At 38.5% G+C, this 14,055-nt stretch overlaps 1 protein-coding gene across 6 annotated transcripts in view; it reads right to left on the bottom strand.

Annotated features, from left to right (window-relative positions):
* The window catches only part of GRM1 (glutamate metabotropic receptor 1), a 181,670-nt gene that overhangs the window by 145,462 nt on the left and 22,153 nt on the right, over positions 1 to 14,055 (bottom strand). The window lies entirely within an intron of this gene.

Genomic DNA, 14,055 nt, shown 5'->3' with positions numbered 1-14,055 from the left:
CTGGGGACTGCAGGTTTCTTTCCTTACATTCATCTACCAGTGAGTACCAAAGGCAAACAAGATGGAAAAGTAGAAATGGAGGCAAAGACAGACACAAGGCAAAGACACAAGGGCACATTAGAAAGGGACAATCACCTCCCTCTCCCTGCTGGTCACCCCTCTTTTGATGCACAAGAGTGAATGAAAGATTAATGTAAACTTAAAACATCCTAATCTGGTAGAATTTTAAAAGCCATGTGCAATAATCTGACTGAGCAGTGTTAATGACAGTCAAAATTTAGGTCTAATGTTTCTCTTGGAATAGACTTTATCTGTAAGACATTCCAAAATAGCTCTTCCTAATACAGAAATATTTGAACTTTGTGGTTCAAACAATATCAAAGTTGATTCTAAATTTTGTTTTGTATTCATACATTTTGGAAGCTCTGAAGCAGCTTTGTAAAACTCAAACTGCCTTCAGCTAAGTGAAATCTTAGATTTTCTTTGAATATTTTATATGTGCCATGAGCACAGGATTTGTGATGACTATCAATCAAGCAAGAGGAACAGATGGATTACAATAAATTGTCTATTGAGAGTAACAAGAGATGATAAAAAAGAGAAGCATGAATTTTATGCTATCCACATCCATAATATGTTTACTTAATTTTTTGAGGGAGTAACATCAGATATGTACAGCACTTCTAGACTCAACCCTTCCCAAACCTGGGGTAGCTGAAGAGATCCAACTCTCCTCTTCACGGAGACATTTTGAAATAGCACATTGCAATGAGGAGGCCTCCTAAACCAGCCTCAATTCCTTCATTGAAAAGTTAAAAAAAAAAAAATACAGCAACTCAAAAGGCACAGCTACCAGGGAAAAGAAAAAAAAAGAAACCAGCAAGAAACCGTTCAGTCATTCTTTATAAATCCAAGAAAAATAAGTGCATTTTTTCCAGAAACCTTCATCACTTGCAGCATACAAGACAAACTGCAATTTAATGTAGTCATACTTACAATGTAGACCCAAACCTTCAACACTTGATGTCAAAAACCCCTCAAGTTCCAAAGCCTTTTGCACTAAACTGCCCTAGTTTCTTACAAACTTGCAGCACAGCAGTATGACCTCTTTTCCAATCTGTTACTCAATGACACATACAGCAGGCAAATCAGTCTGCTGTTGCCTGTCAGCCAGACCTACTCTAGAACAGGAACAAGGCCCTGTTCCTATGTGACTGTGGGGAAAGGACTAGAAGAGCTGTGCCAGCAGGTATGTATCATCAAGCAGCCTCATACTGCCAAGCCCCACCCCATGATCCCATACTTGGGTTAATGCTTCATGTAGGGTTTGTTGTGATAGAAGCTCAGAGGAGAAGCTATAAAGACATTTTCATTTAAGCATAAGACATAGTTCACTGTCACCAATGGATTTTCTCCTGAGCCTGAGGCTGGGCAATTTGAGCTACAGCGCTTTAATACCTGTCTTAGGTCACAAACTGCAGCAGGACAGCCTTGTTGCTGACTTGCCACCAGCAAGCACCTCATGGTTCAGAAAGAAATTAGAATATACTTTCCAGCTTCACATGGAAGCTCACGCAACACACAGACTCACTGGAAGATTCATTCTGAAGTAACATCTTACCTCAGAGGAGCCCCTAGAGAGAGATGTCTTAGATGTTTTGGAAATGCACGTTAGAAAATAAATATAGTATGCTTTCTACCTGAATTAATATCACCCTAAAAGTATGGTTAGGAAGGGATTTTTTCGTAAATCATAATCAACACAATCTGCTGTAGCTGAAGTAAGTTATTAAAAAAAATCTCCTTGCAATGCTTTTTCACAGATTTAATATAGATGGAATTAAAATTACTTCAAACAAGCAGCCACACCTGTTCTAGTAGTAAAACAGCCTACCAAAACTAAGCTAAGAGGAAGTCAGATTGGTGCCTATAAATTCAATAAAAGCAATTAAGAGCCTAGCAGGTGTAACAGCTAATTAAAATCAAGAACAACATTAACACGATCAAATAAGCAAAAACAAGACAGAAAATTTAAGGCTGAAAATGAAAGCTTTCTAACCTTTATATGAAGTAGTGAAGCAGCTTTCCAAAAGCAGTACAAGAAAAGAAATCTTATTTTAGAACGAAGGTGGGTAAGCTCACAAGAGCATTATATAATGTAGATGGCTGCAACAGCCAGAGATGAGACATGATGACCCAAGAAGTCTCTTTAAAGCCTATTTCCTGCAATCCCAAAGCAAAACAGCACTCTGCATACCTTCTTCCTCTAGCAGAAAAGATTACGAGGAAAACAAGCACGTGACAGATAGAAGACACATTGATCAATGCACTCAGCTACTGGAGTAAGCACAATAAAAGGACGCATGTAGAAGAGAAATCACTAGTTAACTCTGTGCAACAGCTAAGGACATATCCATCTGTACCATCTTGCTAGGTATATCCACATCAATCAACACACGTAACAGCTAAGAGGGGAAACTCACAATGAAAGACATCTGTATAAAACAGAAGTTGGTCAAGACTTACAACAGGATCAACAACTACAGCAGGATGCAGGACTGCAGACCATTTTTGCTTTGAAAGAGCAGTTGAAGATCCAACCTCATTTGTAACAGCCTTTTTGTTGCAAGGATAACCTAGGAAATACTGAAGTTTTTATTCTCTATTTATTACCCTAAGATCATAACCAACCAATTTTCATTTTGACCCTGTAGCAGTTGGACAGATCAATACAATGAGAAAGGCATTACAACAAAGGTGTGATGACAGAAGGACCAGCATGATAGAAAGGTACTATAAAGGAAGAAGATTGCTCACCCATATCAGAAGATGCCAGGTTCACAGGGGAAAGCTTCACCAAGGAAGGATCTCCAACCAGAGATCCTTCCTCAATGGCAGTCAGCCCTTAAATGAGGTCTAAAGAGAGGTGCAGCCAGGCTCCACCCCTTCCAATCACACAGCAAAATTGCCTTCACCTGTGCTCCTGGGGCTGACAGGGTCCTTTCCCAGGTGCTCAATCAGTGGTTCAGGCCCTGACTCAACAGTTCCCATACAGACCTGTACTCAAACACTAGTTGAGCCAGTAAGATACTTTGAGCCTCACAGTAACTAGATAATTTTTAACAGTTTTGTTGTTTTTTTTTTTATCCCTTTTAACAAATAAATAAACAAACAAATAAAAGCTCTGCTCAACTTGTATCCTGTTCAGAAAATCAGACATTCTCCCTTCATGCTTCAGTACTTTTATACAGCTCGGTAAATTCTCGCCCTATCACAGCTGCAATTTTTCTAATAGTTTTTTTCATTGCACTGTTCTCTCAGTGCCAAAGACAGCTTTGCTTCAGGACTCAGAGAATCCTACTTAAGGCCATTTCTTCTGAGGGAGCCCCATACTTGAAGACACTGAAGAGGGATGTACACAGTGGGAATTGTTCTAACTCATTGCATTCTGTGCGTTTAAATAACAGAAATATTAAGATGATGCTTTGGTAAAAACCAAAGATTTCACCTTGATGAACAGAAGACATTTTCAAGCATATACTTAACACCAGACTTATATAACACTTTGAAACAAAGTCCCCCAAACTACTTCAAAAATCTAGCCTCATAAATTGTTCCTTTGAGACAGTATTACATTCGTGTCACAGCTGACAAAGGAAGTTGAACTATTTGCTTTTATTAGCACTTCAGCAGTGTGGGGAGCAGAGCCCAGGAGCTCCATCTAAAAGGTTTATACTGCTCTTATTATAGTTGTTTGGCAATTTTACTTCCATTCTGTTTGTCAAGAGAACCATTTATGCTTCATTTATGAAATGAAGAGAAAATGTAGCCTCAGCAATTAGATGCTTATGAGAATCCTGGAGATTGTCTTTTTGAGGGATGAACAGAGCAGCTGTGTTGGTCTTCAGCCACATGACCAAGTGATGACTCTCCAGGGCATCCTGAGCATCCTGTAAAATCCAAAGGCTGATTTCATTCAAGGATAGGAATTATTTGTGAAGCAGCATAAGAATACATGAAGTATTTGCATCTGTGCTGCAGAAAGCATCCTGTTGAAACCGATAAGCTAGCACCTGATCTTAAAAAAAAAAAATCTTAAAAGACAATCAAAATGCTGAAGTGGAAGATTATGTAAGACTCTTCCCCTCCTTAGCTTTCAGGATCAATAAGGATAACAACTTCTTAGTGATCTCTCCACCACCCCCTTTAAAGATGCACCTGGAAAACAGCAAAAGAAGGGAAAAAAACAAACAAGACTATACATGGAAGAATGCCCCAAATCTACTTAAACAGCAAAAGGCAAGAAGCAAGAGATTCTTCAACCAGATGGGCCATGAGCCATGCCTTCAGGAGATGTGTGCTATTAGCAGCTTATTGGCCACATTTATTCCTTTCAACAGTAGCAGTAACCACAATTTAACTTAAAGGTGAATAAAACAACAGCAAGCATACCCTGCAAACATACAGAGAAGGAAGCACACCAATTAGGACCACGGATTCTAGTTTCACTGCAGAATTCTGCAGAGGCCATTCGTATCACAGGAAAGTCTCTGCTTAAACAAGCAAACTAGAAACTATTCTCCATCCTCTTCTTTTCCCTCTGATTTATGCTCTGTTTGCTTACTTGTCTCAAGCTTTTAGATACTGTGCCCAAGGTATGGAGTTCATTTCAATGTTTCAGCATCAAATCACTATAAAAACAACTCTTTTCCTCAGCTGATCAGTGGCTGTTTGGCAGAGAGAAAACAAGATGGCTGCATGACTTAACAGCAAGGATTAACTACTGAAAATCTTCTCCACTCCGAAGACAGATTATCTGTGAAGAGTAGAGCAAGAACAAGATGCAATTACTAAGTCATTTCCTGATTTGTTCCAACAACTGATCTTATTAAAAGAAAGAAATGGTGGTAACGTTAGATATGACACTGAGTAGTTTTCAAATACAAGCCTGGCAAGACTGGAACATTTTGAACCATACATCAAACTTGGCACTTCCTCCCCCCTCCCAGTTTTGTCAGTTACAAAATCCTTTATTTTCCTTAATTATCAGCAAAACTATGAATAAAAAGAGTTAATGAGTAAAAGGTTGAGATGTCTCATTTTAATTTGTTTCCTCTCAGTCAAACATGGACTAAGGTCCATTGAAAAGTAAAATGAAAAAAATTCAACTATTAGATCTAAACTAGCATGTTTGTGACCATCTGGAAGCTTATATGTCCTCAGTTAACGTGCCTCAGCTGACAAGCCGTCACTCTAATCTGTAGGAATTCAACTTCTCACACCTGTTTATCCACACCTTTGATCTAGGTAATTAAAAATAAAAGCCAAAGCCAAAGTCCCAAGCTGTTTCATCGATGCAGTAGATGGGCAAAAAACAAAAACAAAAACAAAACAAAAAAAAAACAAAAAAAAAAACACGGTTAATAAATGGGTCTGCCCAGCTGCTTTATTTTTGTACCTCCCATACACCTGCCAACATCACACTCCTACCTTCTTCTGGAGGAGTAAAAAACCACCCTATTGGCACAGGGCTTTCAGGACTATTGAGCTGAGCTGACATAGGCCCTCCCCTATGCCAGACTTCCCTATTGATGAGCAAAGGTTAAAGATGAAACACTTCCATGTTTCCCTACAAAATCTCTTTCAAGGTTAAAGCCACACTGATGCCAGAAGGGGTTGAATTTTTCAAGTTATCAGTTATTCCAAATAGGATTTATCTATTTCTTTTCAGTGAATGCTCCTCACTTCATGTTGACTTCACTGCCTAAAGCCCTTTACCGCATGGTGTCTTTTCAGAGCTCTGATAGCTCTTTCAGCACCATTTTCTTCACTGAATATTATCTCAGCTCATGTTTTAAGGGACAACTTCAAAGCAGGAGAGCTAGGCTATGAAAACACTTCAGAAATACCAAGGGACCGGTCAGTTTACAGTAGGACGAACACTGCATCACTGTGAGCTCAATTTCTGTTATCAGTCAGAACAAAACAGTAGAGGAAGTACAAAAAGACAAAAACTTCACTAGGCCTAACATCCCAATCTAACATTCAAGACTTAAAAGGAAAACCCCATCTATTATTTATCATAACTGACTTGTATAAAAATCAACAAGGAAAAAGTTGTTCTACGTAGAATTCTAAAGTAGCTATTTTAATTCCTTTAAGTACAACAGCATTGAAAAGAACATAAACCCTTCTGATATTGCCTCCAGTTTAATCCAACCACATGAAAGTAGTTTGTCAGGTTAAAAGTCACAGATAATGACTATAGGTGCTCTTCTCCTGGAGACCAGCTGAACTGCCCACTGCTCCCCGGGTGCCTGTCACTTGGTTCTCATTCAGTCACCTTGCTCCTCAGTTCTAAAGTTGCTTTTAGCCTAGTATACTCTCAGGTATTACAGACTTCCTTACTGTGACCAATTTGCATCCCAGAACAACTTACAGCTCTGCTAAAGTCAGATTTTCCTTTACATTTCCCTGCTTACTTTTCTCTGACTGCACTGGGGGGATTTTGCATTTGGTGGAGGCCTCACTGTCTCTTAACGACAGAGGACAACTCATTAGTAGCAATATAAACATCCCATGTCCTTTTAAACTACCTTCACAGAGTTTTCTCTGCTCACCACAGATTTCAAAACAACAGCAGCCTAGCCCTATGAAAGCCAGAAAGATGTGTTAAATGAATGAATGGAGTCATCTTTGGTGCAACACAAAACTCTACCATCTGTGCTCATAGCCTATTTTCTTCAGAACTTCAGGCCCTTGCCGAAATGCAGAAAGAGAACTGTTGAGACCACACTAGTATTTTCATTTTCTGAACTCAAATAGCACTGACTAAAAGGGAAAAAATAAAAACAGGAAATGAGAAATTGCGTGATTGTTACAGATGTGAAATCATACAACATTCATATCATGGTCCAACCTTCAAGAAAAAAAATATATATATATATATTTTTTTTTCCAGAAAAGGAAACCCACATTACTTTATTAAACCTTCTAGTGTTTTATTACTTTATTAAACCTTCTAGTGTTAATAACAAAATATGCATGCTCTACCAAGAACTCACTATAGTGATGCGTTAACTCAGCAAAGCAGACCCAAATGTAACTGAAAGTTTACAGTCAGACAAAGTAGTTGTATTTAAGCCTTCATCCTGAATGAGCCAGGTGCATCATCTTGAACTAATAATTGATATTCTTATCAGAAATACAAGTAGAGGTGAAGTCAGTCCTGAAGCAATGAGAGCATTAGTGCTAAATTACACTCCTAATAGGAAAGGCTGAGAGGGCTAGAAGTTTTGAGTTTCTCCATAAAGAGTCAGTAAAACTAGAAATACTTCCTGATAACCTGTATCATTAATAGTTTTAGGAAGCACTTGGAAAGTGTTAGGAATGAGAGTACTCTTTGAAGCATATTTTCTATTCATTTTTTCATTAAGGAGAAGTTATTACTTTTACCCATTCCCACTGAAATCCTTTATTTCGGTGGCTACAACATCTGATGCTTATAAATTTTTAAGAGGGATAAACTATTAAATTTTATTACTTGCTGTCTCTTAGTATGCATCATTGAAAATATATCCAAAAAGCCACTTAAATTAACTATAATACCAGATGTAAATGTTCATGGTCTTTAGAGTAATTTTGACTTATAGATGATTTTAGAACCCAATACTTCCTGTTTAGAGCTGTGATCTACAGCTCTGGATATTAGTTATATCAAGTTTGGAATAACGCATACAGGGTCAATCTTAGTGTTTTGCCTATGAAACTATACCTAATCATAGTTTATCCATCATTGAAGAAATTGTTCATCTTAGTGGAATAAATTTCTGAGTTTTATTGCAATTGAGAAGAAAGGTTTTTTTGTTGTTGTATGCTTAATCAAATCCCTGGATATTTTGATATTATAATTCAGAAGAAAAACATGTAATTTTAAAAAGAATTGTGTTTTAATTTAGACTTGTTTACAAAATAATGTGTAAGGTTTGACTTGCAGGTCCGTTCAAGAATGAAGAAGATAAATATTAGTTCCCAATATTATTTGAACTGTTTACCCTTGCAGACTACTTTTTATTTCGATTATTTTGGATTATTATTTATAATAAATAATATCAGAACAGCAGGAAGAAACCCTGAGTAACTTACTAAACAATTCTTCCTCTTGAATTTATACATAAAGGAAGTAAGAAAGCTGAAATGGTTTAGATGCTGAGTCTGAAAGCTAGAGATAAGAAGCAAAAACATATTTTTAATAACTTAATAATAAGGCCTAGGTAAATAGAACTGCAGTGCATAAGAAAAACAAAATTATCTAAACAGATGTTTTTCTCTTTTAGAGAATAAACATGTTCAAAATGACTGAATTTTACTATGCCAATATTTTTTCAGTAAGAAGCTTCAGACAAAAGGCATTCAGCCAAAATATTTCCAGCTATCCCTAAGCTGAAATCCCTATTCTGTAAACACTGTCACATAGGGTGATTTCAGTACTCACAGAGAAGCTTTAAAATGCTTACACTAGAAGTGTAACACACCTAGCACAGGTGTCTGCAGGATTTGAGTCTAGCAGAAGTAAACTGAAAACAACAACAACAAAATCAAATCCTAATTTTGAGCAATTCTCCCTTTGATAATATTGAGGTGAGATATTGATGCTTGCATTTCCAATTGAGTTCATAACCTCAAGGATTAATGCAATATAAATGTTTAAATCCCACAGTGCTAAAAGGCAGATCTGATACTGATCAGTGAGATGTTTGAAATACCTTTCCCTGCAGGCTACTGTAGTATCTGCAGGTGAAAAGGTGGCTTAATGCTCAGAATCCAGGCAGAGTTGGTACAGGAAATGAATGTAAAAGCTGGATTACTACAAGCAAAAATAAATTATTAGTTTACTTTGTGTAGCTCCCACAGAGGTAATATAGAAGATGGAGCTTCAGAAGGTCATGCTTGTGAGATAGAAAACCTGACTAAATGTAAGTAGGACAAAGTTAAAAAGCTTAAAATGTGAGATATTATACAACACTTAAAAAACACTGCTTATGAATTAAGAGCAAAAATTAACAGTCCCTCTTCTCTGATTTGCCATTAAGCTACAGAATCACAAACTGCGATTGAGCGTAGGCACTGAGTTAAACAAGTCCTAAAAGAACAAAGCTGTCACAACTGTCAGAAGATTGACAACAAACTCTATGACTAATGGTCTTGCATTCTTGATTGGTTTACTTTTAACTCTATGTCTTTGTGTCTCTTTATTCTGATCTCTATTAGCCTTAATAACAAACCTAAACTATTAAGGAATTTCAAAATAAAGACCAAACCCTGAGCTCCTGTTCTTCTCTACTGGAAAATAATAAAGCTGGAAAAAAATCCTAGTTGAGCAGCAAGAAGACGTGATGCATCAAGTTAGCCATCAAGTCCTACAGAGCATGCAACAATGCTTGCCATTCATTAGCACTCACCTCTTTGAAAGCAACTGAGCATTTCTGTAATTCACAGTTACTGATTTCTGAAGGCTGGAAGCAATGTTTCCTTCAGAAAAGTTCTTGAAGCCAGATTCGGCTGTCATCCCACAGCTCTTTTATTAAGGTGAGTATCAAGCAACTATATGGATTGATCCTTTAGGTAAAGGATGAAAAAGCAGCAAAATAACACTGCCACATCCCACAGGACTTTTTTCTGCCTTACAAGGGAAACAAAATATTTTTTGTGCTGGGAAAAAGAAAAAAAAAGAAAAAGAAAAAAAAAAAGGTAAAAAGGTATGCAGATTTTGTGAAGTCAAACAAGGGAAATATCACCTCAGCAGGTGCTCCACAACAATCAGCCACCTAGTATTCTATGTCCTTATGCTGCCTCTTAGCTGGGTTTTTGAGCACTGCTATTGATAATAAAGTCAAGAAAATTGTTTACGATTCCTCCAGCATCTATGCACAAACCACAGGCATGCTCCCAGATGCCTCCAGTGCCTTCCACTCTGCAGATCAGGTGGGCCAAGGCTTTGGGAACGAGAAGCCTTTGCAGCATGCCTGGTGTAAATACACACTGTGTGTAATACAGAGATGTATGTAACAAAGCTTTGCAGGCCAACAAAACAGCTGGTGGAGGAAGAAGAGAAAGACTTTCCAGGATTTTGAGAGAGAAGAAAAGAAAATTCATAGAAAAAGCCAAAACTTCTTCCCCAGACAACATGAACTTGCTTTCTCCATGCTCATAGCCCTGTGACTTACAAACAGGTGCTGTGTTCACAAGAAGTGCTGTCAACCAGCAGGTTCTAGAAACTTCCAGACCTTGGCTTGAGACAAATGCATAACCCAAGAACAGCTGCAGCTGCTCAGTCCTCATGTGCGCTCTCCTAGAAAGAACCATTCTGACAAAGTCCCATGATCTAACAGCAGCTCCTCAGGGCCTGTACCATGGAAGGACAGTGCAGCCCTGAGTCCTTTCACCACCATGTCTTTTCCTAAATCACATCTGTGAGGGCTGAAGCCCTCAGAGAAACAAAGTGCTGGGGAAGTTGGCTGGTGAAAAGGACACTGGCAGGCCCTACAGATGAGGCAGAGCCTCTATGCAGGGCTACAGGTCTGTGCAGCTAGCAGTCTGGTTGCCCTGGATGAAGAGGTGACTGCCAGCAGGGCAGGAGTCATTGCCAAGCCTCATCCACATTACTGCTCCAGTGCTGTGAGACAGGCAGCCCCACATGTACCAGCTATCACTAACATGAGTCTATATCAAGGATGCAGAGGAGTGACGGGGCTTCTCGGGGTGTTATGCAAGTTTGCCTTGGCTGAATCAATAAACGATCACATAGAGGTGTCTTGGTCTTGTGACATCAAATGTGGTGAATCTAATTTGTGCAAGCACAGCACTAATATATTCCGTATATTTTTATCTGGCCTGCTTTTGATGAAGAGGAATGCAGCAGTTCAATGGATGTGCTTCTACAATTTGGAGTATTAGGAAATCGGTTCCTGAGATCTTGCCTGGACACCATGGGGTTGTGACCCAAAAATACTAGGTACTACAAACTCTATTTTGGCATTGTATAACACAGCATCTCTAACACATCTCTGATATGAAATAACGTAATGTTCTGTGACAAGATGTAAGCAACACAGAGTGAAAAGATACTGAATCTTTCAAATGCAGAGAATGTTTTCAGGCCAGATATCATCTGCCTTTTGTATCTAATCCAAATATAATCAACTAAATTGAAGCTGATACCAAAACACATGTCAGTTCCTAAAAACAAATTTTCAGTTGCTAATGATACTGAATAATCTTCTTGCTTCCCTGTTATTTATTTATTTTTCCGCAAATGCCCTCAAAAGTTCACTATCTCTATACTGCATTGCAATTAAATTTCAGAAGACTGAAGCTTCTGGACTTCAGTAAGGCCTTTGACACAGTCCCCCACAGGATCCTTTTCTCCAAATTGGAAAGATATATATTTGATGGATGGACCATTCATTCTATGGATAAGGAACTGGTTGCAAGATTGTACCCAGAGAGTATTGGTGAGTGAATCAATGTCCAGATGGAGATCAGTGACAAGTGGTGTCCCTCAGTGGTCAGTACTGGGACTGATGCCCTTTATTGAGGACATTGATAGTGGGATTGAGAGAACCCTCAGCATATTTGCGGATGACACCAAGCTGTATGGTGTGGTCGACACACCTAATGCTATCCAAAGAGACCTAGATAGGCTTGAGCAGTGGGCCCAGAGGAACACCACATTGTTCAACAAATCCAAGTGCAAGGTCTTGCACCTGGGTCATGGCAACTCCCACTATCAATACAAGTGGAAAGTCAAAAGGATTGAGCACAGCCCAACCAAAAAGGAGTTGGGACTATTGGTGTGTAGCAAGATAGACATGAGCCAGTAACATGCCCTCGCAACCCAGAAAGCCAAAGTATTCTGGGCTGCATCAAAAGAAACTTGACTAGCAGGTCAAGGGAGGTGATCCTGCTCCACTGTTCCACACTGGTGAGACCTCACCTGAAGTACTAAACCCAGATGTGGAGTCCTCAGCACAGAAGAGATGTGGACCTGTTGGAGTGCCACAAAAATGATCCAAGGGTTGGAGCACCTCCCCTACCAGGATAGACTGAGGGAGATGGAGCTGTTCAGCATGGAGAAGAGAAGGCTCTGGGGAGACACGGTAGTGGCCTTTCAATACCTAAAGAGGGACTAAAAAAAAGAAGGGGGAAGACTTTTTAGCAGTGGTAGGACAAGCGGAAATGGTTTCAAAGTAAAAGAGGGTAGATTTAGATAGGACATAAGGAAGAAGTTTTCTATGATGAGGGTGGTGAGGCACCGGAACAGGTTCCACCAGAGAGGTGGTGGAAGCCTCATCTTTGAAGATGTTCAAGGTCAGGTTGGACGGGGTGCTGAGCAACCTGATCAAGCTGTAGGTGTCTCTGTTCATTGTAGACGAGTTGGACTAGATGACCTCTAAACTTCCTTCAAATTCAAACAATTCTATGATTCTATGATGCTATGATTCTAATAATAAATTAGCATTAAGCATAGATATTAAGCTTGTCAAGTGTTAAAAAAAAATAAAAATAAAATGACCAGGTTATTTATGACAACAAGTTCATAAAAGATTCATAATAGTGACAAGTAAATGGAGATGAGAAACAAGTTTTCTTAGAAAGAAAAAAAAATATTAACTCAAATTCTGTAATACCACCAAATCTGCACATACGCTCCTTCTCTCTGTGTCAAATCATACCCAGCATTTAAATGAAGACCTGGTAGTCCTTTGTGTAAGTCTTACACAACCTTCACTCCTCCAAGATAAGCAAGATATTTCAGTTACATTTGATTGTTTTTAATACAGTACCAAGATTTCACAAAGATAACAAAAATATGCTTCCCACATTTTTAGAGAAATAAGCTAATGATTCCTTTTAACTAAGAGATATGCCAGTCACGTTCCACTTTAGATGGCACTGATATGCCCTTTTCACTCATTTAAAATGTTCTCTTTCTTACCACTATTTTTCATGCAATTGAATATTATGTGTGGCTTGTATGCACTTGCCCATCTGAGAAGCTGATTATGATGCTGTGATCCTACATGACACCTTTAAATGAGTATTCAATTCAACATATTTTCTGATCACAAAAACATAAAAAATCAGTGTAGAAAGGAGGGATAAAAGACTACTACTGATAAATAAAATTATAAACAACCTCTGGGCACTGATTTCTGCATATTTCCCTTAGGGATTCAACTCAGACACCTCTGGGATGTTTACTCAGAGAAATAAGGAGATGAGAAGCTCCATTATGTGCACAATTTTCATGAGCAATGCAAAGCAATGCATTCCAAGCTGTTTCTTTCCCATATGGAGAGAGAGCAGAAGATGCCCGTCAAAGATCATCTTCCCTTTACTCTATCCTTTCAATGCAATGGCCTCTCCACTGCCACTGCAGCCCCACTCCAGGGGTTTTGTTGTGTTTTCATTGCATTTGAGAAGGTGAGTACAAATGCAGAAGGCTGCTCTTGAAATACCAACCTGATTATAGGCATTAGTGGCACAACTGTGAGCATGGTCATTCCTACAAAATATTTGGCAACAGTGAACATAAGATCATGGATAGACTTTATATGAACACAGACATCTTTTGGACTTTTGACAGATTCTTTGGTAGTCTTTCTCACTCATAACAACAGTTAGGTTTACTATTGAATTTTATGTGTATGAAATTTTATCCTTAAAAACATCTCTCTCATTGCTATGGGATTTTCAAAGGAACTACAGTCTTCTCATATACATCTGTCCAGGTTTTAATATAATCAGAAAAGTGTAGGGTTATTCATATTAACATATCATGAAAAGGAGACACTTTAGGCAGACTTCGGTTTTCAGCTTTAATAATTTGACTTTATGTGCCACTGGAAAGCACACTAAACAATAACATGAGGGCTAAAATTTGCCCCGTGAAACTGAATTTCTATGGATTTTGTTTTTAAAAACAGAAGTTCAAACAAATGATTGCTGATAAAATTGATGAGTACTGGCTTATCTAATGCCTCTAAGAATTCT

Source organism: Gallus gallus, chromosome 3 (assembly GCF_016699485.2).
Source record: "Gallus gallus isolate bGalGal1 chromosome 3, bGalGal1.mat.broiler.GRCg7b, whole genome shotgun sequence".
Lineage (NCBI taxonomy): Eukaryota > Metazoa > Chordata > Aves > Galliformes > Phasianidae > Gallus > Gallus gallus.
Note: the sequence above shows the minus strand (reverse complement) of the source record. Positions and strands in the feature narration are given on the sequence as shown.